Raw genomic sequence first — 24970 nt, 5'->3', positions numbered from 1 at the left:
CCCAAGATCTCCGTTCAGTGACCCAAGCTACCATTGCCGCCAAACTGGACTACTGTAACGCACTCCTCCTGGGCCTCCCCTACTCCATGATAAAACCACTGCAAATGCTGCAAAATGCAACAGCAAGAGTCATCTCAAACACCCGTAAACATAAGCATATCACCCCTATCCTCAGAGATCTACATTGGCTCCCTATCCTCTGCCACAAAATAAATGATGAGCAAGGACTGCACTTCAACCGAAATCGCAAAGTACAAATAGTGCAGGAGGATGTGTAATCCTGACAGAACTGATTCAAACAGTCTTATAAAACAAGATGTTTATTATTTTTTCAATATGGCAACTCCACAAAGTTAAACGAGCACCGGCTTAATGGCGTCCCCCGACACGGTCCCGTGTTTCGCCGCGGGCTGCATCGGGGGGGATCGCCACCGCTGGAATTCACACACAAGCTGACAGACAAAGCCCTCACCATAGTACACAAATCCATTCACTCTCACAATTCCAACTGGCTTGACATTCCTTTCAACCTCCACCACTCTACCCGGCCTACCAGAGCTGCTAATAGAGGCTAATAGAGGCACCCTACATGTACCCTCTCTAAAAACTGCCCACCTTGCCTCCACGACCGTGCCCTCTCAATTGCTGGCCCCTCACTCTGGAATTCCCTACCACCAAACCTGCGCCTCGAGCCCTGTTTTATCAAATTCAAAAAGAAATTAAAAACCTGGTTATTCAAACGAGCCTACCCGGAATAGCCTTACACACATAATGTCTTCCCATGCGCATCTATACTAAGATACCACTATCCTGCTGTTAAGGACCTCTATGCTCATTTAATGTTACTGTTGTAACCTATTTTTCCATGCTGCACTGTTGTTCTCCCTTTCCCAGTTCCTACTCCCTATTAAAATGTAACTTTCTAACCTGCTGTTCAAATGTAAACCGGTGTGATGTCCTCACTAACACCGGTATATAAAAGATTTAAAATAAATAAATAAATAAATAAATAAAAATCTAGGTTTTCCCCCAATTTTTTTCCATTTTTTTAGGTTTCAGAAAATGTGTGCACTATTCAGACATAGGGGTAGATTTTAAAAGGGTGTGCATGCTACCCGGCTCGCACACATGCACGCCTGTGCAGGCGCACGCATATTATAAAATCTGGGGTCGGCGTGCGCAAGGGGGTGCACGATTGTGCACCTTGCGTGTGCTGAGCCCGCTCCGAGCCGCGCTGCCTTCCCCCGTTCCCTCCCAGGCCGCTCCAAAATCGGAGCGGATAAAGAGGGAACTTCCCTACCACCCCACCCCACCTTCCCTTCCCTTCCCTCTCCCATCCTTTCCCCTCTACTTTTTTCTTCGTCTTTTTTTTGTTGCAAAACTTACTTCAGCCCTGGGGCTGAAGTAAGTTGTGCGTGCCGGCCAACTGCTGGCACATGATCCTTGGCACAGCAGCAAATGGCCGCTGTGCCTGGGGCCTCTGACCCCACCCCTTTAGTAAAGCCCGTGCATGTTATAAAATCGGGGGTTGGTGCATGCAAGGGAGTGCACAATTGTGCACCTTGCGTGTGCCGAGCCACGCTGCCTTCCCCCGTTCCCTTCCCCCTAGCCTGACCTTCCCACCCCTAACCTTTCCACCCCCAGCCCTACTCTAACCCCCCCTGACCTTTATCTTACCTTTTGCACCTGCCGGCACATGAGCCTTCGACATAGTGGCAATGGCTGCGGTGTCGGAGGCCTCTGGCCCCGCACCTGGACCGCACTGCCCCTTTTTGCAAGCCCCGGAACTTACAAGCGTCCCAGAGCTTTACGCGCGTCGCCGGGCCTTTTTAAAATAGGCCCGGCGACGCGCGTAAATCCTCTGGATTTACGCGCATAGGGCTTTTAAAATCCAGCCCATAATGCGCAGTATTTGGCATAGTGCATACTATATCTAAATAGTGCGCAACCAAAAACGATGGAAGGAAAAACTCAAACATTTTTTGTTTTTGTGCCATTTTGTTTTGAAAACGACATGATCTGACATATATAATGTCACTGAAATTGTAGAAGTTGTTTCAAATGAATGAACATCTTTAGTCTGTGGATAGCTGTAGTTGGGATGCTAGAAAATAACCCCCCTCTTACCATCTGCTGTATATACTTGACAACAGATTGTAGAATAACAATGAAATAATTCCAGCTAATCAGATTCATTTTACACACTAATAAATGTTTAGGTATGATTTCCTCTCTACTTTTTGATGTAACTTGATATATACTTTAATCTACAAATGAAATAGCCTGTACAAAAAAAAAGTAATGTACTCCCATGTAAAATTCATAGCAATTCACATTTCTTCATGCATGCTGTGAAAGTCTACTACTAGGATATAGAATGCAGTTTTGACAGACATTGATCATTCTATCCTCTTAATACAAACACATTATGTACAATTACTTTATGATACTTGGTACTTTAATAAACATGTGGAATTGCTGCAGAAAATACAAAAGTAATTTCTAAAAAATTGTTTTAAATTAGGAATAGATATAAAAAAACCTAGTTTTCTCATAATTTCCTTGTGTATTGTAACAGCGGTTCTACGTACACCAAGTTCTAAAGGAACACCCAGCCAGTAGGATTTTCAGGAAATCCACAATGAATATGTATGATACATATACTTGTATAAGTGCATGCAAATGTGTCCTATGCATAATTATTGTGTCCTGAAAATCTGACTGGCAGAGACTGTATTGTTTTATTGCTTTGTTTAAGATTTGTATTTGTTTTATTGTATATGGTTCATTGAAATCTGCTAAGGATGGCTGTTCTGGGCTAAGTAGAATATACATTTTCAAATAAATAAATAAACAAGACTGACCAGGTGCTCAAAAGCTAGACTGAAAATCTTTTGACCAGATGGTTCCATGAGCATCTTAGCAGACAAAAGTTTCTCCACGCTAGTAGCTTATCCTTAAAGGCACAACTCTCTGGAATGGTCTCATTAAGGAAATTGGAAGAGAAAGCTCTCTTTTGATGTTAGGGCCAGATTCATCAAACTATTGCATGCGAGAGGAAGAGGGTTGTGTTTTATGGTAATAGCCTGTTTATCGCAAAGTGTGCTATTTTAGCGTTTCACATAGGCATTACTGCAGAGTAACACCACAAGTGTTGCAACTCCTACCATCACAGGGGGGGAGAGAGAGAGTGAGAGTGAGAGTGAGTGAGAGAGAGAGAGAGAGAGAGAGAGAGAGAGAGAGAGAGAGAGAGAGAGAGAGAGAGAGAGAGAGAGAGAGAGAGATGAGAGAGAGAGAGATACTATCTATAAGGCCCTATAGTAGTTAGGTTATTTATACCTCTATATGAGGCCCACCTAGTAACTCGAGGTGAGGTTTTAAGAGATGGGAATGAGCTGTATGATCTTTCTCTGCTATCAATGTTTCTAATTGCAAAACTGCTCCATATATGCCCGCACCCTGGCTCATTTTTTACCTGATTAAATTTTGGTGGCTTCATTTTTACCCACTCAAATTTAGATTCAATATATGGCATTAACCAGCTACATTTAGCTGAGTAACCCCAGTTGTGCCCACAGCAAGTCTAAATGTACCTACCCAGATTCTGAGATGGTAACATGTAGCTGGATATTCAGCCACACATTTAGCCAAGAAAGAGTGACTGAATAGCCATGTAAAGATAACTGGTAGATTTGCCTGTTTATTTTACCCATTCAGCAGGTTTTTGAATATCAACCCCGTCTACGTTTGTTTTAAAAGGTTTGATCATTTTTTATTTCAAATGTCTTATGTTCTTGGGTAGTTGTGAATTTCTCTTTCAGCAGCCAGACTGTAAAGTCATTGACGTTCTTCCACTGGATTGTTATCTCACTCTTCTATGTGATGTGATATCTAGTGTCTGTGAAGGTTTATTCTTGTCTTTAACTTCTGACCCTTTCCACCAACATATCGTCCCTCTTCACATTTTCTGCATTGGACAACATATACTACATTAACAGAAGAATATGACTGTGTTTCCATTATACTAAATGTCTTTTTCATGTGGATAGCTATCAGCACGTCAGTGATATGTCTTATTTTGCCTGCAAGTTGGGCTTTATATTTTCTTAGCTTGCTCTAATGGTGTCAGTAGCACCACATTCACTGCCATTTTCTCTTGTTTCGAGTCTGGCGAATGGTTCTGTGTATGTTTGTTGTGGCTTTAAAGTCAGTCCTGTTATTTAATCAGTTGTCATGCTATGGGGACATTTTCAAACCGTCCACATTAGGATGACGATTGTTCATTTTCTCTTAGCTGTGGGGCTCTCCATCACTTCTCGAGGCAAAAGTATGCATGTGCTTTTGATTTGAAAGTCAGCACAAGTACAAAATATGCACAGTTGCTTGCATCTGCTTTTTCTGCAGGTAAATATTTGCCTGACAAGCATGCAGATAAAGCTGAAAATGCTCACAAAATGCATTACTTCCCTCCCCTGACCTACCCCCACCCCCACCCCCCAAGGAAACCTCCATTCATTGTGGCTAAATGCACGTATGATGCGGAACAACACAGAGACCATTAGCTGCACTGGGGGAGGGATAGTTTTCAGATAGCCAGTTAACACAGGTAAAATGTTTTTTTTTAGCCATGAAAACCACTTTAAATGTTGTTCTCCCAACTGCTTTTTGTTTCTTTAACTGGCCCACAATGAGAAGGAATGCCAGGGGATTGTGGCAATTACGAAGGAGTGCTCTGCAGTAGAGAATATGGGGGTGGCCAGCGCTCTCCTTCATTGTCACTGTGCCAGCCTCAGAAGTTCATCATTCATGGTGCTGCACAAATATACCAGCCAGTCTTAAAATAACAAGGCATCGGGCAACTTGGTTGCTGATGCAAAATTAGTATGGCATATCATTGGCTCTTATATATGATAAAACAGACCCTCAGGCTCTCAGCATTAGCGAGAGAATGCATAAGAGAAAGAGAAAAAATAAATAAAATGGACAATAACATATGAAAAACTAGATCATTTAGTCAAACTGTGGATTTCTTGCCATGTTACCTATAAACAGTCTAGTTCAGTATGTTTTTAGCTTTGCCTGCAGTTGTAGTTTATTGTCTAAAGAGGTAACATTGTGAAGTAGAATATTTTTGCAAATGAAACTGTTTTGCTCTTTTGCAGTGGGCCAAGAATGAGCAGCTTTGCTGCAAGTAAAACAAAAATAAAATCTTTCATGAGAACATTTGAAACTCATTAATAGAGAATAACAAAATTTAACTATCTCCTGTTCAAATAATTATAATGGAAAGAAATGTTTTCTGTGCAGTTCTAAAGGGATTTTCATTTTCAGGTTGTAGGGGTCTGATGAAGCAATGCTGCTTGATTTTATGATTTTTACTATCAATAGTGTGTTGCATTGTTGATTTAAAATACAATTATTTGGTGTTTATAATTATGATTTACCTAGAACAGGGCTTCCCAAACCTATTCAGGGGAACTCACAGCTAGCCAGGTTTTCAGGATATTCACAATGAATATTCATGAGGTAAATTAGCATATCACACATTTTTTTAATGCTTATTCATTGTGGGTATCCTTTAAACCCGACTGGCTGAGGGGTCCCCAGGACAAGTTTCGGAGGCCCTGGCCTAGATTGACAGCTACGTGATGACGTCATTACGTGCACAAAAGCGCGGGCTTTTTAAAGGGCCAAAGCGTCCAAGGCTTTTCTGTCCCGGACGGCTGTAAAGATTCTTTGAGACACCTGGGTCCAACAGAAAGGTTTGCGGTGCTGCATTCAACACAAAGTTAAGTACTTGCCTCACATTATTTTTCAATTCTGATAGTATGTGTCCTCTTGACCTTTTAGCTACTGCCGTTTTATAACTTTGGAAATTTGCCCCTGATGAAGCGATTTTTATCGCGAAACACCGGCCGCTGTCGGGTGATTTTTGGGACAGAGCGGGACTAAAGATGCATTTCACAACTTACAGACGGGACCTAGAGGATATATAATAAGTCGCCTCTATATAAAAATAACAAAAAGAGATAAAAAGTTTGATACAATCACACGCCGCACATGACGAGAAGTCCGGACGGCAAGTGGGCTCACTGCCGTTGTCAGGCTTGCTGATGCGGTTTTATACATTTTTGCAAAAATCATTGGATAGAATTTTTTGTGGTTAATAGCACATTGTTGATAAAGTTCAGATACCTTGTTTTTTTGATGCTTACACTAGATTGATATAGGCCAGGGGTGGTCAACTTTGATCCTCAAGAGCCATAAACAAGCCTGGTTTTCAGGTTATCCACAATAAAAATACATGAGATAGATTTGCATGCACTGCCTCCACTGTATGTAAATTAATCACATACATATTCATTGTAGATATCCTGAAACAATGTTGATATATCTTAGATATAATTTCAAATCAGAATTAGCAAATGTTACACAATTGAAATTAAATGGTTATTTAGGCACAAGTACATGGTCTTAGATTTCACTCAGTCACTAAAACATTTCTGCTCTTTACCATTATTTGACTGCAAAGAGAGAATTGCATCCATTATCCTCTTCAATACTATAATAGAGTAATATTAACCTTGAGCGTACATACACCCATGCACGCACATATTGACGAGCGAGCAGAGATACACTGCAATTTTAAATTGTGCATGCACTTGCGCACATATGTTTTAAAATACACCTCCTGCGCTCAAGAATGTGTCTAATCTTAAGAGACTGCTCGAGAAAATGTACTTTGCTGGCTTTTAAGCACATATGTAGGCAGATTTTAAAATATGCTCCTGCGAGGGACAACCCAGTTTTTCTAATTGGTCTACCAGTTTGCCCAATTAATATAGAGGTCTTCAAGACACCTCTGGTTCTTCATCCTGCACTCCTTCCCCCCCCCAGTTGACCCAAACCCCTCACCCTTTCTTGTAAGCCCTAAAACTCGAGCTCTACAGACTTGCTCTTCATCTGGAGCTGCAAATTTACACGATAGCAAGCCAACACACGCCACGGTCTCCGGTTTGAAAATATGAAGTCGCATGCATAACTGTTGGCCCTGCCGGGAATGCCCGTGCTCCGCCCCTTTTCCGCCCTCTTATTTTAGTCGTGTGCACGGGTATGCATGCACGTACTTCACAGCTCTTTAAAATCTGTGTTGCTTGCGCGCGGCCCATATATGTGGGTACGTGGGCATTTTTTGCACGAGCAAGGCTTTTAAAATCGACTTCTTGGTGCATATACAACCTAAGAATCAATGGTCACAAACCAAATAAAATAAGAAAAACTTTGCAAAGGCTAATTGCTAATTCAGATTTGTCAATTCAAAAATGTTCAGTCACAAAACAGCAACAGGGTGCAAAAGTGCTGAGGCTAGGATTTCTCATCTTCTTGAGCTCTCCCCCACGCCAAACCTTTTCATAACAGGTACATGAGAGAAGACCATTTCAGAAGAGCACACTCATAAGCACAGGACAGGACACAGATCCCTGACTTTAGTCCATACTTTTATAAAATACTGTCAATTTTGCCCCTCATTTTCACTAGCAGGAAAATTGAAATGCTAAATAAGCTTCCCCCATAGCCATTTCAGTATGATAAATCCCATCCTGCTGGTGGATTATTGTACTATCATAACACCCCTAATCATGTATGTGATCTTATGGGTTGCCCCCACCTTGATATGAGTATTTTAATCAAGGTACTGGGCATCCATTGCAAATTGAAGGCAGCTTGAGACTATAAAAGAATATAATGCTAAGCTATATGCCAACTGAGTTAGCGTCTGCTCATCAGTTGTTATACAGGGCGGCCCATGGAAATGTAGTCTGCCTGCGCGGCACTGGTATTGGAGGCGGGCTACTTTTCCATGGGCCACCCTGTAGAAAATGTGTGTCACTGTTAAACTTTTTCGAATGAGCCCCTATGTGTGCAAAATGAAGACACTGCCAAAGAGTTCATACACTAGCTCTTGCTGCTTCTTCTACCAGTAATGACATAGAAATGGAATAGAATAATGAAAGAGTAACCAGCTCATCAATCTAATAATATTCTTTGATATTGTTTAGTCACTTTTGCCTCTCTTTACAGCACTAAGTCATTTTCTTCATGTACTTGCACTTTCTAAAGCCTCCTAGACCTTCCAGGTCTAATCCCTACAGTGGGGTTTGGTTATTGCAGAGTTTTCACAAATACATTTACTACTGACAACCCTTATTGCATTTGTGGGGACACGGCAGTCTTTATAGCAGAAGCTTTGCCAAGCCATCATGCAGAACATGCAATTTATTTTCCCCTCCAGTCCTGGCTTCCTTTTTTTGAACTGGCAGCTCCCTCCTGCTTTCAAAGACTATCAGAACTGGCCTTTACTGTGGAAACAGTGCTATCAAAATTCATTAGCATTTTCCTGATAGGATTAGAAATAGAGATGAAGGAGAAAACCTCTCTCATCTAATTCCATCATCATTTTGACAATCCATTGCCTAAGGAGCATGGGCCCTTGAGCTAGTCAATAGGTGTTACTCTTGTGCAATGTCATTGGCTTATCTTTCCCTGCTGCTTGTTAACAATGCCTCTGCTGCTTTCCTAGCCCCAGCTAGCCTGAGAAGCAGGGACCGGGTCAGAAAATCTAACTGGGGTCTTACTTAGCTAATAGAGCAGCAGCGCTAAGATCATCCTCCTTTTAAAAGGCCAGGAATTACAGCGAAAATGTACTGCTCAGAGTGCAGAACAAAATTTCCTCAGAGCCATGTTTAATGCAATTTTATGCTGAACAGGAGGCATTGTTTCTAGATTGACATCTGCTTCTATTTCCCCTCAGGACTGCGAGCACTGGCTCCACAGCAGTCCTTCCCTTCTCTTGCAATTTTGTTGTATATGAAAAAAAACAGTGCAAAAGGCAAAGGAGTATTAATCATACTGTCAACTGACTTGTCTACCGAAGTTGTACTGTTGCCTACTGAAAATTCAAGAGAGATAAAAATTGTCTATGCTACCTCACATCTGAATAAAAACTTGCAAGATCAATTCTGTACTGAAAGTCTTGATCTTACATCGCCCAATAAAATGCACTGGAGATACTCTAATATGTGTATAATTTACCACTTTCAGGAAAGAAATCAATGATAGAGTAATATTACTAGATTTCATTAGTAAGCCTCAGACATCATTGGACACATATATCTACTGGTATTTTACATACATAGTCCAGCTGGGCACATCAGACTGGTTGGCAGGATTCGGCAAACTGCAGCCTTGTCAACTCCTTATTTGGATGCAATACTGGTACTTTGTCAGCATGTAGACTGCAAAGAAAAAAAAAATAAAACAGATTAAAAAATGAGATATTAATGTAATACCATCCAGAAATGGAAAACAAGAAGGGGAGTGATGAAAACAAAGTCAGAGGCCCTGTGTGTGGAAAGTTTGAAAATTGCTACTAATTGTGTTTATATTACTTGTATTCTTCATAAGAAGCAGAATGAAAATGACCACTAGTATTCTATATTTCTTCACACTAAGATCTGCAAAAGACTAGTGATTAATGGAAAGACGATATGCCTAGGGTAAAATAGTGCTCATGTGTATATATAGATGTAAATATGATGGCAGAAAAAGACCATGCAGCCTATCTAGTCTGCTCGTCAACTACAACTGCTCAACTCTACAAACCTACCACTCCCTCTGAGATCCCCTGTGCTTATCTCATGATTTCTTGAATTCAGTGCCTTCACCACCTCCACTGGGAGGCTGTTCCATGCATTCACCTAAGATTACTCCTGAGTCTACCCCTTTTCTCCTTCATCCTATGAACCTTCGTTCCAGATCCTCTTTCCCATTGAAAGTGGTCTGCCTCCTGTGCATTGATACCTTGGAGGAATTTAAATGTCTCTATCGTATTTCCCCTATACCTTTCCCAGTAGGGTGTATAGGTTTAGATCTTTAAGTCTATCCCCATATGCTTTACAATAAAGACCACTGATCAATTTAGGAGCCACCCTCTGAACCAGTTTATATCATTTTGAGGGTACAGTCTCCTAAAATCGTACACAGAATTCCAAATGAGGTCTCACCAGGGAATTATACAGGGCCAATATAAACTCCAAAATACATAATCCCCTTCCTTTAGCTAATTGCAAATGCTATACTGCGAATATATGTGTATATATACTGTACATATATAAATATACATTTGTTCTTATATTGTTAGAATAATGTATTATTCATAGCAAATATATGTTTTTAATATCTGCAATGAATAGTAAATTATTCTAACAATAAACTAAAATCCTGTTCATTTGCTACAATAGAGTAAAAGTGGAAACCTAAGACGAGTAAATAGAAATAGTTTTTGAGAACCTGATTGTAGAATTTTTAACCTTTCATTGTTAAGAATTCAACCCAGTTGGCAAAAGATCAAAGGAAACATGAAAACATGTCAATTAAGACCTGCTGGTCTGAAAAAACTTCAGGTGCTGTATTTCTGGAAAAGTCACTTAAGTTCTGAGATTTCACTGCTTCCGTTCCTTCATGCATTCATTTTTCTAAAGTGTGTTGCTTCGTATGTTTTAGTGCTCTTTATAAAGCTTTCAGTAATGTGGTTCTCCAAAGCAGAATGTGCTTCCTGTTAACCAAAACTATACTCCTTACTTCCAAGCTACAAGCAAAGCATGCACAAATTATTCTTAGCTTTACTTCCGTCTAGCTATAAGCAAGAAGAACTGCTACTACTGGCTTCAGATTCCCTAATTTAACTCTGCAAGTAGCAGACAATGTAAAAAGAAAAAATACTTGTGGTTTAAATTTCTTAAAAAAGATAGCTTAGTAAGCTTATTTAGTTATTTAGTTATTTATTTATTTATTTATTTATTTAACAGCTTTTAATATACCGGTGTTCGTGCAAGCACATCACACCGGTTTACAATAAACTTAAGCCCAATGCCAACATTTTTTATGGCTGTATTTGGTCTTCCTATAAGGAATGTATTTAGGGCTTCCCAGCAAAGAAATTCCTGATAATTGTACAATATATAAATTGGGACCACACATGTTCAATGGCATTATATATATTCACAGAATAGTATTTGCAATTAGCTGAGGGGAGGGGATTTTCTCTCATACTGCCTCACAGGAATAGCTCTATGGTCAGAACTGATTTTACAGTGCTACATTCAAGATTCCTAGTTTCCTGTGCTCTCTCAAGGTTGATCCTGTGGTGCTTTTTTTTTTTTAGATTTGTTAGCATATTTACCTCAACAATTTAGTAAAAGGGGGAGCAGCAGGTGGTTGTCATAACTCTGTGGCATTTTCCATGCCTTTCTAGCTAACTGGGGTTCTGACTACAGTCCTCCTCTTCCATTTCTTTACTTCAATCTATCATGAAATCTCACTGTATAAGTATTTCATTAGATTTCCATTTTCCCATTGCCTGACAGCTGTTATGTCAATACTATTCCATTTAAGAGCACAACAGTATTTACCAGTGACCACACAAGACTTTTCAAACCAGGCTGCATTAAATATTTTTACAAAACATTAAATAAGCTTTACCCAGCTCCTTGCACACTATAAAGTTATTATACAAGTGGAATTACTTGGTTATGGACAAATACTATTTGCAAATATCTTCCAAATTCTAAACAGTACAACACATACACACATCATTGAGATATTTTATTTTTTGAATTTCCATATCAGTTGTTCTTTCATAGTCTTTCTGACTTGCTTATTGTTAAAAAATAGCTCATAAACGTTGTTGAAATTTATTGCACACTATGAAAAGAAGCTTGTTTTGCAAACTTGTTCTTAATTTTTTTTTATTTTTTAGAAGCAGGAAAAAACTGAGACACTTGATTTGCAGGTGAGGATACTAATCTCACAGCCCTAAACATCAGGCTATCTGATGTAAAGGAAAAAATATTTTGTGGAAAAAAATATTTTGAAGACTAGCTTCAAGGTCTGTCCCATAGAATGGGAGAAAAGCCTCAGCGAATCAGATCCTCAGTGTGCCAGAAGAATTCAAATCTGATTTTATAATCAAATCTCTCCACTGGTTAGAGTTTTAAAATTAGCAATTAGTAAGAAATAAGCATCTTGCTCATAATTATATCTAACTGTGTTTTTATATCGTGCACTATATTTTCTTCTTTGTATTGTATGGCAGTTGTGGCAACATTTTACTTTAAAGTCCAAGTTTTGGAGCCAAGTTTGTGAACTGTATGAATGAAATTTGGTGACTAAAGTGTTAGTTATGTTAGGGTTGAGGGATGGCCAGTTCCAGTCCTCAAGAGCCACAAATAGGGCTATTTTCAGGATAACCACAATGAATATGCATGAAAGAGATGTACAGACATTGCCGCCATTGAATGCAAATCTGTCTCATGCATATTCATAATAGACATCCTGAAAACCAGGCCTGTTTGTGGCACTTGATGACCAAAGTTGTCCATCCCTATGTTATGACATAATTTCATCATCATTTCTTCACATCCCCAATCTCTACTGTCATTATAACTTGCAAAATCCCTTCAAGAGCTACAGATTTGTGTACTCGTTATCTCTGTTCTATTAGAAATGGATTCTACTGCACTAGGGTAGATTTTCTAACATACCCGTGCGCGTCCATGTGTGTGCGCTACCCAGTGCACACACATGGATGTGGCAATTTTATAACACGCATGCGTAAGCGCGCATGTGTTATAAAATATGAGGGGCACGCTCACTTGTGCGCGCAGCCTGTGACTTGCGTGCATGGGGGGTAAATTTTCCACGTACGTGCGGCGACACGATCGGCCTTATTCCCAGTTCCTCCCAGTCCGCTCCAATTAAGGAGTGCGCTGGGAGAGAACTTCTATAACCCCCTACCTAAACTCCCCTCCCTCTTTCCCTATCCGCCCCACTCCCTATCCCTATCCTAGCTAACCCCCAAATTTTTAATTTACCATTTGCTCCTCTTCTGGAGCTGCAGAAATTGCGCACTGGCAGGCTGCCAACGCTCGATTCCCTGGCACAGTGGCAAATAGCCTCTGTACCAGCCACCTCCAGCCCCGTCCTGCTCTGCCCCCCGGACCGTCCCTCTTTTCACCCTGGACCACCCCTTTGCTGAGGCCCGGCTCTTGTGCGCATAACAGGGGTTACAAGTGCATCCGGGCCCCTTCTAAAATGTGCGCGGGCCTGTCACGCGCATGTTATAAAATCGCGCATTCATGTGCGTGCGCCGGGTAGCACACACAGGGACGCGTGCGTGTATTTTTTATTTAATTTATCCGTTAATGTGGGTAAACCTGTTGACAATTTAATAGCATATATTGTAGCAATTTTCAAAAGCACACTTACACAGGTAAAGTGGACTGACAATGTAAAACTCAGTTTTAAGCATATAAATCATTTTGAAAATCAGGCCTTAAGTTTGCAATTTTTGTAATATGGGAAAGTATATATGTTTCTGCATTTCAAATAAACAATTGTTTTGAAACCTACATGTATACTTTTGGAGTAGAAATACGTGACACTTTCTAAACTGTGTGACTCCCACCACACTGTTAATAAAATGTTAACATTAATCTCCGTGGGCACACTTATGCATGCAAATGGACAGTTTTGAAAGTTGGGCTCCAAAAATGTACTTGAAAAAAAAACACTATGTATAAACTTATAGCCCATAATCTAAAATGTGAACTAATGAGGGATTTTTAAAAAAAAGGATAAATTAACTTTCAGGCATTACAACATAAGCATCTTTTAGGATTCAAAATTTAATATATCAAATTAACTGCAGTCATCAATATTGACAACCACATTTGTGGACCTTGTCCTTCCCTGTAAAAACTTACATAATTGATTTGGTTCCTAAAAAACATATTTAGTACCCTCCATTTTCAAGTAAGTCTAAGCCTGAAGACAGACCCCAAGTGCTACAACTTTCTGCTTTTTTTAAAAAAAGGTCTTATGTCTTTGCTGTATTGGTCTAGACAAATCAGGAAACAGATCGATTCTATGGCCAAGAAACATTTTACTTAGCACGAAAAAATATTTTTTAAAGTTCAACTTATTATCTGACTCAAGGGAAAAGGCAACTAACAATGTGGATCTAGGAGTCACCTTAGCTTGTGAATTCTGCAAGAAACAGTAAGATCTAAACTATCAGTAGGAAGCTCAGCTCTTCTAGTTGTTGCCTGGTTGAGCCCGCCTCTAGAGCCAGTAGGTAGATAAAAAATATTAGTGACAGGTGGTATGGAGTCCAAAGGACCATTTAAAATTTCCTAATACATTTTTAAAAATATTTTATTTTGTCATTGCCAAAGGGGATAATGGAAAATTCAGCAATCAGAGATTGAGTCTCCTGCTTTGATTCTCCAGTTTATAAAGATCCATCTGGTAAATATTTAGCACCACTTAGGGGGTCATTTACCAGATGGATCGCACGCGAAAAGTCCCTTATCGCGTGCGATACCAAGATGGGGGCGGAGTCGGCCCCGGAAGAGGAGTCGTCGGGGCGTCACCGGGGCCGACTCCGCGAAGACACCGTGGACGACAAAAAGGTAAGGGCCTTTTCGCATCCTATTTCGCGCCCAATAGCTACACCTTCTATGGTGGTGCTATTGGGTGCGAAACCGGCAGCGATCGCACCACGGCGGTGCGATCGCTGCCGGCTAGCGCAGAACCGCCCCCCGTTTCGGCCCCCCGCCCCTCATTACCTAAAGTATCGCAGGCTTGTGATACTTTAGAAAATGAGGCCCTTAGCCAGTTAAGTTCCAACTTAGCATGCTAAATGGTGCTGTGTGAATATTCAGCCATGTTGAGCATCCACCACTTAACCAACTAAGGGGGTCATTTACCAGATGGATCGCACGTGATAAGGGACGTTTCGCACACGAAAAGTCCCTTATCGCGTGCGATACCAAGATGGGGGCAGAGTCGGCCCCGGAAGAGGAGTCATCGGGGCGTCACCGGGGCCGACTCCGCGAAGACACCGTGGACGACAAAAAGGTAAGGGCCTTTTCGCATCCTATTTCGCGCCCAATAGCTACACCTTCTATGGTGGTGCTATTGGGTGCGAAACCGGCAGCGATCGCACCACGGCGGTGCGATCGCTGCCGGCTAGCGCAGAACCGCCCCCCGTTTCGGCCCCCCGCCCCTCATTACCTAAAGTATCGCAGGCTTGTGATACTTTAGAAAATGAGGCCCTTAGCCAGTTAAGTTCCAACTTAGCATGCTAAATGGTGCTGTGTGAATATTCAGCCATGTTGAGCATCCACCACTTAACCAACTAAGGGGGTCATTTACCAGATGGATCGCACGTGATAAGGGACGTTTCGCACACGAAAAGTCCCTTATCGCATGCGATACCAAGATGGGGGTGGAGTCGGCCCCGGAAGAGGAGTCGTCGGGGCGTCACCGGGGCCGCCTCCGCGAAGACGCCGCGGACAATGAAAAGGGAAGGGCCTTTTCGCGTCTTATTTCGCGCCCAATAGCTACACCTTCTATGATGGTGCTATTGGGTGCGAAACCGGCAGCGATCGCACGGCGGCGGTGCGATCGCTGCCGGCTAGCGCATGACCGCCCCCCCCCGTTTCGGCCCCCTGCCCTCATTACTTAAAGTATTGCAGGCGTGCGATACTTTAGAAAGTGAGGCCCTAACTGTTTATCTGACTAATCCGGGGTGGAGCTACTTATCTTGATAGCTTAGTCAGATCAGTACCAATTTTCAGACTTATCCAGCTTAGGGTCTGAACCACTAAGGCATTTCTTCTATTCTGTTCCTATGGAAAAATGCCTTGATGAATTAGGCCCTTAGTTAGCTGGATATGTGTAAGCAAGCTATTTGGCTATCCTAGTTACCTGGATAAACTTACCTTAAGATAGCTGAGTAAAGTGTGGTCAGACTGCTCAGTATCTCAGTAAAGTTATCTGCATAAGTTTATCCATTTAACTTGCTCAGTCAGTGGCTGAACATTGGTCTCCATGAGGTCCATATTCAGAAGCACTTAGCTGGATAACTCCAAAGTTATCTGGCTAAATGAAGATCTGGGTACTTATCTGGCTAAATTCTAGCCAGATAGTAAGTTATCCGGCTACAATTTATCCAGCTCTTAGGGGCAATCTGGGGGCATAATTGGGAGGAGTTGAGTTAACTGGATAAGTTCTGTTGCTAACTCTGGTCGACCTGTAGATAACCTTATCTAGCTAACTTTAAGATAGCCGGATATATACTGCAGCACAGTTGCACATGGAATCTATAAGCTACGTTTATCCAGCTAACTAGCTGAGTTACACAGTGGCTCAATATTGACCTCCACATTTTTATTTTTGATCAGAGATGCATCACATCATGTCAGGGTCAATGAGGTTTGAACCCACGACCCTGGAAGGTGCAAACTGTGCACCTGTCAAAGAGCTGTAGACAGTGGCTGGCTCGCTAGGGAATCCTAGCATTATTAACTGCTATACTAGGGAAAAACAGACACACCTCTGAGGCAATCCATTTGGACCAGTACTGGGTGTGCCCCAAACCCAGACCACTATATAAGACACTCCTGGAAGGCACAGAGTGCTGGTTCAACCAATCTTATCAGCAACAGCACCATGGACGCTCTTGTCCTCTGGCCTCTGATCCTGATCCTGTTCTAGTGTTCTTGTCTTGATATTTAGTTCTAGCACTCCAGCTTCTCATCTCTCTCCTTACTCCTGTCAAGAGTGAACTTCCTCATCATGTCTCGGGCCTAACCTCTTGTATGCATCTTCCATCCTGGGAGGCCCCTGATTGCTGAATCCCAATATCCCTGCAATACTTTACATTTGTTCGACAAGCCAATGTAATCTGTTATTGATCCCCAAACCTGTGCTTAAGCATTCATCTATGTAATTGCTTAAAAGTAGATCACGTAGATTCCATTCTCATAGTCAGGATCTTAGCCATACCAACAATGGCAGTCCATAATATATCCAGTGTCAATACAGAAGATTTCTCTAGAAAGATCATACCTCTCTGATTTTGAACAGCTTGCAAACTAGGAGCTGGAATATCTCTATCCATACCCCGCATGAAGTACCTTCCTGACTTGAAAAGCAGAAGAAGAAACCATTATGAGGACTTGATTCATTATCAGAGGACCCGGATTAGAGCCTCTCACCATCTCTGGATGGGTATGAATTTCAGGGTAAAGTGAGACCTCTGTCCCACACAGACTGGTTGCTCAATTTTCAAGCTTAGATATCCCTGACATACACCTTTACCTGGGGAAATTGCAAAGCCATTGAGTGTGGCCTTCACAAATTGAGATGGTAGAATAGGCAGGTAGGCCCGATCATACCCTTTCCTCTTCTTAGGCATGGCAGATATAAAACTGTAATGACCTTGTAAACTCACTTTCCAACAATGCTTGAAATCTTGGGTCAAAGTCACAGGCAAAATCAAAACCACCAAATCATACTTGTGCATTTGCATTTCAAATCCCCTTGGTGTTCCATCAATGTGAAGCAAGGAGCTTATTAAAGGTCATATCCCTTTGGCACACATCTTTGGCTGTGATAGCAGCTGCACACTGCTGAAGGGGCATTTTGAAGGCTGGACCTTCACAGGGATCATGATGTTAGGCAGGAGATGGTGGAGCTTCAATCCTGCTGGCTGAAAAAATAGCAGACAGCAAATGCCCCACAGTCCTCAGGTCTTTTCATCTCCTAATTCTTCCGTATTCCTTGATAACAGCACCTCAGCAAGACACTAATGGAAGCACTCTCGAAGGCTGGACTGGCATGGTGACTATGTTAGCCAGTAGAAAGCAGTGCTTCATGCCCCCATCTGAAGACAAGAAGCGATCAGGCATCAGAGGCCCCAAGGGCTGGACCAATGTGGGGGATTATGTCATCACCTGGAAAGGGGGCAGAACTGTGCTCAGCTGAGAGTGTTGACGTTCGGTCCCCTTTTCCAGCTGATATCATCATTTCCATGTTGCTCCAGCCTTCAGTAAGTTCTCCAATCTGCGTCTTACTGAGGGGCTACAGTTGGCAACCAAGAATGGAAGAGGAGAAACTTAACACCATCTCCCATAGACCATGGGGCCGCTACTGTTTGCTTTGTTCTTGCTGGGCAGGGGAGTTGTTTGAAGCTCGGCTCTATCCTGGCTGACATCAGAGGTTCTGACATCAGAGGCTCTGTAGTCCAAGGGAGATGGCATTCTGCATCTCCTCCTTTCCTGGTCCCTGACTGTAGTCCATCCTACTTTTTGATTTAAAAAAAAATATAGACCAAAAATAATCTTGGAAATACTATGTGCACAAATAGCAGGTGTAACTATGTGTGCATAGTGTTGCTGGGATAAGTTTCAAAACTGATTTATGTGCGTAAGTCTATTTTGAATATTGGTGTAACTTATGCGCATATTTGCTGATTTACTTATGCAAAATGTTACAGAATTTCCCCTTATATGGCCTAAATCTTCAGAGGCATAACAAAGAAAAAATAATGTTCTTCTATGTTTATGAAGCAAAGTCAGAAAATGTGGGTGGAAAATTCAGTAATGTATTACCAGAGAACATACTTATCGCAGCTAGATGGCATCAAACATTTATCCTTAGTGATAAAATTCAATAATCCCCAGGTTGTCCAGTGTAAATTTCTACTATATATCCATTATTGTCTACTTCTCAAACTATCTAGGATCGGTTCTTTATTTTAGTACAGTCAAAACATATGTGAAAAATTAGACTTTAATTTCACTCCTTTAATATCTAAAGATGCATAATGGTAATTAAAATGCACTTTTATGAGAACAACTGACAGTTGTTTCTAATAAACCCTGAAAGTTGTTTTTATACATTATTGACTGAATAAAAACAGAGTACAGTTTGGAAGTCATTATTGTAATAGTCTGCTTTGAAAAGCTTTGAAAAATCCCTTTGGGAAATAATAATTTTCTCAAATATTATATGTAATTTTAATGGAATTAAAAGAGATAAAAATGTTTAAGCATGCAAATTCCATTTTGTGCCTTTGGGGGCAAAAAAGCTTAGTACATCTGGCCCACATGCATTTTATACAGATACAGTATATCACAGGGTGGATGATAATTTTGTAGATGAATCATTTCTCTGGCTGGTTATTTTCACAGATGGACTAAGTTTACAAACAGAATCAGTCCATCAGTTGAGATGCGATAATATTTTTCTATGAATTATAAATGTAGTGAATTTCAGCTGTTGGTCTGACAAAAGTTCTAAATAAATTAGAATATTGTTTTTCCGCAATTATAACATAGTAATGACAACAGAAAAGGACCAGATGGCCATCCAGTCTGCCCTGCAAACTTCTTATGGTAGTATCTGCTACTCAGTGTAGGATACGTCCATGTTTCTCTCAAGGGTAGGAACTGCTGCTCTGTGCAGTTACCCCCAAGCCTTATGATAAGAGTAGTAATATTTACAATCAAAACCAAGCAACTGTTAAACCTATAAATTACAGCTAGCAACAATTTTACTGGTTGAGGAGCCTGCTCAATAATTCAGACAATGCTGTTTCATGATCTTTGCTTTGGGACTTGTCTATAGAAGTGTCCTGTGCTTTTCCCCTTATGTCTGCATGTCAGTACCTCAGACTGTAAAAACTAGGGCCTATATTGGTTGTTGTCTATATCCAGTTCCCCGTTTTTCCCTCTCCATCAAAGCGGGGAGCCATATTGTAGTTGTGTCAAAAGCATCAAGGTTTTGGCTGTTAAAGGTAGTACTTATGCTCAGTGCAACTTTCCCCCATGAACCCTCTGCTTCATTTCTGTACTCTAGCCTTTAGAGATCCACAGTGTTTATCCCATGCCCCTTTGAATTCATTGACTGTTTTGTTTTTTTTTACCACCTCCTTGTTGCACTTCGCTTAACACGGTTCTCTCTTCAGAGTAGGTTCCATTTACCATTACACTATCAATCAATTATTTTATAATCCATGCTACCATCTTGATATTCACTCCCAAGCTTCTTATTTTATTCACAAGCTTTCTATGAACGTATCAAAAGCTTTGCTAAATCCAGGTAGATCACATCAATTGCTCTTCCTTGATGCAATTCCCAAATAACCCAATCTAAAAAATCAATAAGATTGGGTCAGGGAGGTGAGGGGGTTGGGTATTGGAGACTTTGCAGGGCTGGGGTGGGTAGGGATTGGGTTATTGGAGACTTCAGCGGGGCTGAGAGCCAGGTGTGGGGATATTGTAGACTGCGGAAGAGCAGAGGTGTGGGGGTGTTGGGAGATGAGGGCATTGGAGGCCTTGGGGGGCCAGGATGAGGGTGTTGGAGGTTTCAGGTGGCTAGGGCTGGGATGTTGGAGACTTCAGGGGGCCAGAGGCCTGGGGGTGAATATTGGAGACTTCGGGGGGGGGGGGGGGGGGCAGTGGCCGCCCAAAGCCAACGTGTGCATATTTACACTGTTTTTCATTTTGGGGGCAACCAGCAGCCCCAGGTTGAAACAGAACAGATTCCCGCTCAACCTCCCTGTTTGGCCACAGTTTACATTTTTTGAGGCCAGGAGCCCTTTAAGACGATGGCGGTCCCAGGAGGTTGGGGGGGGGGGGGGGCGCCATCGTGTTAACAGGCCGCTTGCCTTATTCTTTTGTGTTACGGTGTTTGGCCACAGTATTTGACCTTCCCCGTGATAATGGGACCCCTCCTGCAAAAAATATAGCAGCTTGATGACTCTAGGGCTTAGCTGGATAAATGCCGAAAGTCAGCATTATCCGGCTAAATTAGCCAGATAACTTTAGGACTCCATGAAATCAGTTCCAAAGTTATCTGGATGAACATATAACTTTGGCTTTGTTGAGTATATTCAGGGGCACAGATGCCCCAGTGATTATCTGGCATAAGTTTATCTGGCTAACTAAGACAGGCTCCTCACTGCTGAATATCAGCCTTTTATTTTCAAATCTGTAAATTCATAATTGCAAAGAGTTTGGGTTTTATGGTATCCTACATTTAAAGTTGATGTGCTGGACTTAGATAAATGAATATTTTGTGGCTAATATTTTAAAAAATGTTAATAAATGTCATACTTCATACCGCCTTTACCCCAAAGTCACTTCTGAAAATTGCTATAATATATGCTATTAAATTGTCAATAGGTTTCGCCCATGTTAAGAGCACTTAACGCAGGTAAATGGGCTTTGGAAAAGTGCTACGATAGTATGCTACATTTAGGCCCGCATTTTAAAAGGCCTGTGTGCGTGAAACCGGGGGTTTATGCACGTGGTCGGGCCTTGCGCACTACGCACATTTTAAAACAGGCCCGGCCACGTGCGTAAACCTTGGTACATGCACAAGTGCTGGGCCTCTCTGAAAGGGTGGGCCTGGGGCAGAGTCTGGGCAGGGGGGCAGGCCAGGACTGCGCTATTGCACGCTGACCTGTTGACTTGTGCGCCGGCAGCCGGCCGGCACGCACAACTTACTTCAGTTCTGGCCCTGAAGTAAGTTCAAAAACAAGCAAACAAAAAAAGGATAGATAGGAAGGGTTTAGGGGGAGGAGAGGAGAGGAGAGGGGAAGAGGGAGGGAGTTTAGGTAGGGGGTAGGGAAGTTCCTTCCCAGTCCGCCTTTTAAATGAGCAAATACTTTTGAAAATTAGTTCCATATTTTTTGCTTTGATTATTTACATATGAAAATGTAACCAGACAAATTTGTACCTGCTTTTTCTAAGAGTATGTTTTGCAGGTAAAACAACATGTGTAATTTTGAAAATCCCAAAGTACACATGCTGCTGCCTGCCCCAACTTAACTCTATCCAAGGGATTGCCTGTGCAGTTTACAGGGAAAAATATGCATGCTAAAGACCAATGCACATACATTTATCCATATATCGGATGGGCAATTTTCAAAAAGTTCATTTCTGCGGGCAAAATGCTATTTTAGCCAGGGAAATAGCTTTGAATATTGCCCCTTTATTCTACAACTTTGATCATATTCCTGCAGCATTATATTATTTCTGTTACTGTTAAACAATGGAAGTGCAAGCAGATATCTGATATAGTAATAAATACAAAAGAATTAAAAGTAATTTAAGTCAACTGTAAAAGTACTTGCAATGTACCAAAATTTAGGAGATGGTAGCATTTGCAAGCAACACAGTCTCAGAGAGATTCATTTGGAATTGATAACGTGCTAATGCAGATAAAAGGATAACGTCCTGCACAGACTACAAGATCTATGCTAATAACGAAATCTAGAAAAACTATAGTTTTGTAAATTGGCTCTCTGCTTGTATCAACTCAACAGCTGGAGATTGGTTGGTTTACTAATTGTGTCCTACATGTTGCCAAACTAAGAATGGTTTTACCCTACAGGCCTACAATCAATCGGGCCGATTCAGTAAAGTCAGCAGGAGAGCGGACGAACGCCCACTCGCCTGTGCGCGCGATTCTGTATTTAAATTAGGTGGTGCGGTAGAAACGGGCAAAAGGAGGCGCTAGGGACACTAGCACGTCCCTAGCACCTCCTTTTGACCCGGAGTGGCGGCTGTCAGTGGGTTTGACAGCCGACGCTCAATTTTTCCGGCGTCGGTTCTCGAGCCCGCTGACAGCCACGGGCTCGGAAACCGGACGCCGGCAAAATTGAGCATCCGGTTTTCAGCCCGACAGCCGCTGGCACATTTAAATTTTTTTTTTCTTTTTTACTTTTTTTACTCTTCGGGACCTCCGACTTAATATCGCCATGATATTAAGTCGGAGGTTGCACAGAAAAGCAGTTTTTACTGCTTTTCTGTGCACTTTCCCGGTGCCGGCAGACACTAGCGCCTACCTTTGGGTAGGCGCTAATTTCTGAAAGTAAAATGTGCGGCTTGGCTGCACATTTTACTTTCTGTATCACGCGGGCATACCTAACAGGGCCATCAACATGCATTTGCATGTTGAGGGCGCTATTAGGTGCCGCGGGTTAGACTCGCGTTTTCCGCCCCTTACTGAATAAGGGGTAAGGGAAAACGGGCGTCCAAGAGCAGGTTAACAATGCGCTCCGTCGGAGCGCACTGTACTGTATCGGCCTGAATAAAAGGAAAAACAATAACAACGAGATCCATCACCAACGCCCCAAGTCATCGTTATCCCTCCCCAAAAAGTCGCACCTGCAACATATAACAAAACAGAATGAAGTGGCTGAAAAGGCCGCAGCTTTATTGTTGACAATATAGTGGTAAAATCCACTCCTCACATGAGCCAAGTAAACTCCTAGCATCAGACCAGTGCCCCCAGGCTGCTCGCCATTTTGCCTAGCAAAGCAACCCTTAATGCCCGGCCCTCCGATGTGCTCTCCGAGCAAGGGGGCCACCCGGGCCAACAAAGTCGCCCCACTGGCTTGTGCACCCACCTAAATAGCTGCGACAGTTTTGAATCAATGTACAGCATTAACATTAACTCTAACTAACAAGTATCAACTAAATATATCATCTAACCAAAACGGTAGGAAAACATTAAATTTGGTCAAGCATAATATGCAACGGTTTAGTCATCGATGTTGATGGGGGTGGAGAAAAAGGCTGACGAATGCGTGCCGGCCGTTTAAATTGGGCCAACGACATCATCGCCGTGCGCCTGTCCCCAATCGATGACCCTGCCGCACGGTCATGCTGACGTCCGGGGAGGGGAAGGGTTGAACACGCGGCGTGCATCGCCTTTCCCTTCCCCTTACAACACCCACATAGGAATCCAGCCGGGCAAAGGACGGAGAGCCCGTGGTGGGCCGGCCTCGCCATCAACAGCTGGCTGTTGTGCATGTTGGCGCAAATCCCTGACACTTTCAGCTAAAATAAATATTAAGGCTTTATGACACATTTCGCTATATGCTTCTCAAGTTATATTTTTTGAAATGTAACTATCTGAACACAGTACTTTATATACATTATTGAGGGATACTTTTTGGAGGGGGTGGGGGCAGCGGTTTCCTTTGCACTTCTAGCTCAATTGGAAACAGGGCTAGGATTTGACATCATGAGCCTTCATTCCCCAATACCTGGACCTTTTCACCTGTTTAATGACCCCTCCCAAATCACTTAGCCCTGTCATCCTAGTGACAGTCATTGACTAGGAACAATGGATAATTAGGCATAATCAGCGGCTGTCACTTTGCTAGCTATTCGGCCAATAAGGTAAAACTGTTAGCCCGCGTTTGGCCGCACGTTTTTGACGCACTATTTTTACCCCTTATACAGTAAGGGGTAATAGCGCTTCGAAAATGTGCGGCCAACCCCCCCTGAAACTAATAGTGCCCGCAACATGCAACATGGGCGATACAGAAAGCAAAATGTGCAGCCAAACAGCACATTTTACTTTCAGAAATTAACACCTGCCATAGGCAGGCGTTAATTTTGGCCGGCACCGGGAAAGTGTACATAAAAGCAGAAAAAACTGCTTTTCTGTACACCCTCCGACTTAATATCATGGCGCTATTAAGTAGGAGGCCCCAAAAGTAAAAGAAAAGTTTAAATAATAATAAAAAAAAATGTTAAATCTGCCCTCGGGGTGGAGGACTCAATTTAGCCAGCGTCCATTTTCCGAACCCGTGGCTGTCAGCGGGTTTGAGAACCGACGCCGGTAAAATTGAGCGTCGGCTTTCAAACCCGCTGACTGCTGCCGCTTCTGTCAAAAAGGAGGTGCTAAGTATGTGCTAGTGTCCCTAGCGCCTCCTTTTACCGTGGGCCCTCATTTACATATTTTTCCTTACTGAATTGCGCGCCCAGGGGAGTGGCCTGGGCGCGCATCAGGAGAGCGGGCGCTCGCCGGTTCTCCCACAGGTTTTCTGTATCAGCCCGTAAGTGAGGGGAAGGACAGAGACATTCTGAGTGGAGACCCTTAGCCAGACAAATGCTAAAATTCAGCATTATCCAGCATATGTAACTGGATAAGCATTGGCTGACTATATGGTATTACGAATGTTAACCAGATAAACATATCCGACAAACTGTAAGATAGCCAAGTATATTCAGTGGTATGGCCTCACTGCAAAATATCTTGG

The 24970-nt window shown here is 42.2% G+C and overlaps 1 protein-coding gene across 4 annotated transcripts in view; it reads right to left on the bottom strand.

Moving 5' to 3' along the window:
* The window catches only part of CHRM3 (cholinergic receptor muscarinic 3), a 1211018-nt gene that overhangs the window by 560866 nt on the left and 625182 nt on the right, over positions 1-24970 (bottom strand). For all 4 annotated transcript variants that reach the window (XM_029593910.1, XM_029593908.1, XM_029593912.1 and 1 more), the window contains exon 4: positions 9194-9296. The gene's annotated coding sequence lies outside the window, so the exon portion shown is untranslated. The remainder of the gene's footprint in view (positions 1-9193; positions 9297-24970) is intronic.

Source organism: Rhinatrema bivittatum, chromosome 3, assembly GCF_901001135.1.
Source record: "Rhinatrema bivittatum chromosome 3, aRhiBiv1.1, whole genome shotgun sequence".
Classification (NCBI taxonomy): Eukaryota; Metazoa; Chordata; class Amphibia; order Gymnophiona; family Rhinatrematidae; genus Rhinatrema; species Rhinatrema bivittatum.
This window is presented reverse-complemented; position numbering and strand designations above follow the sequence as displayed.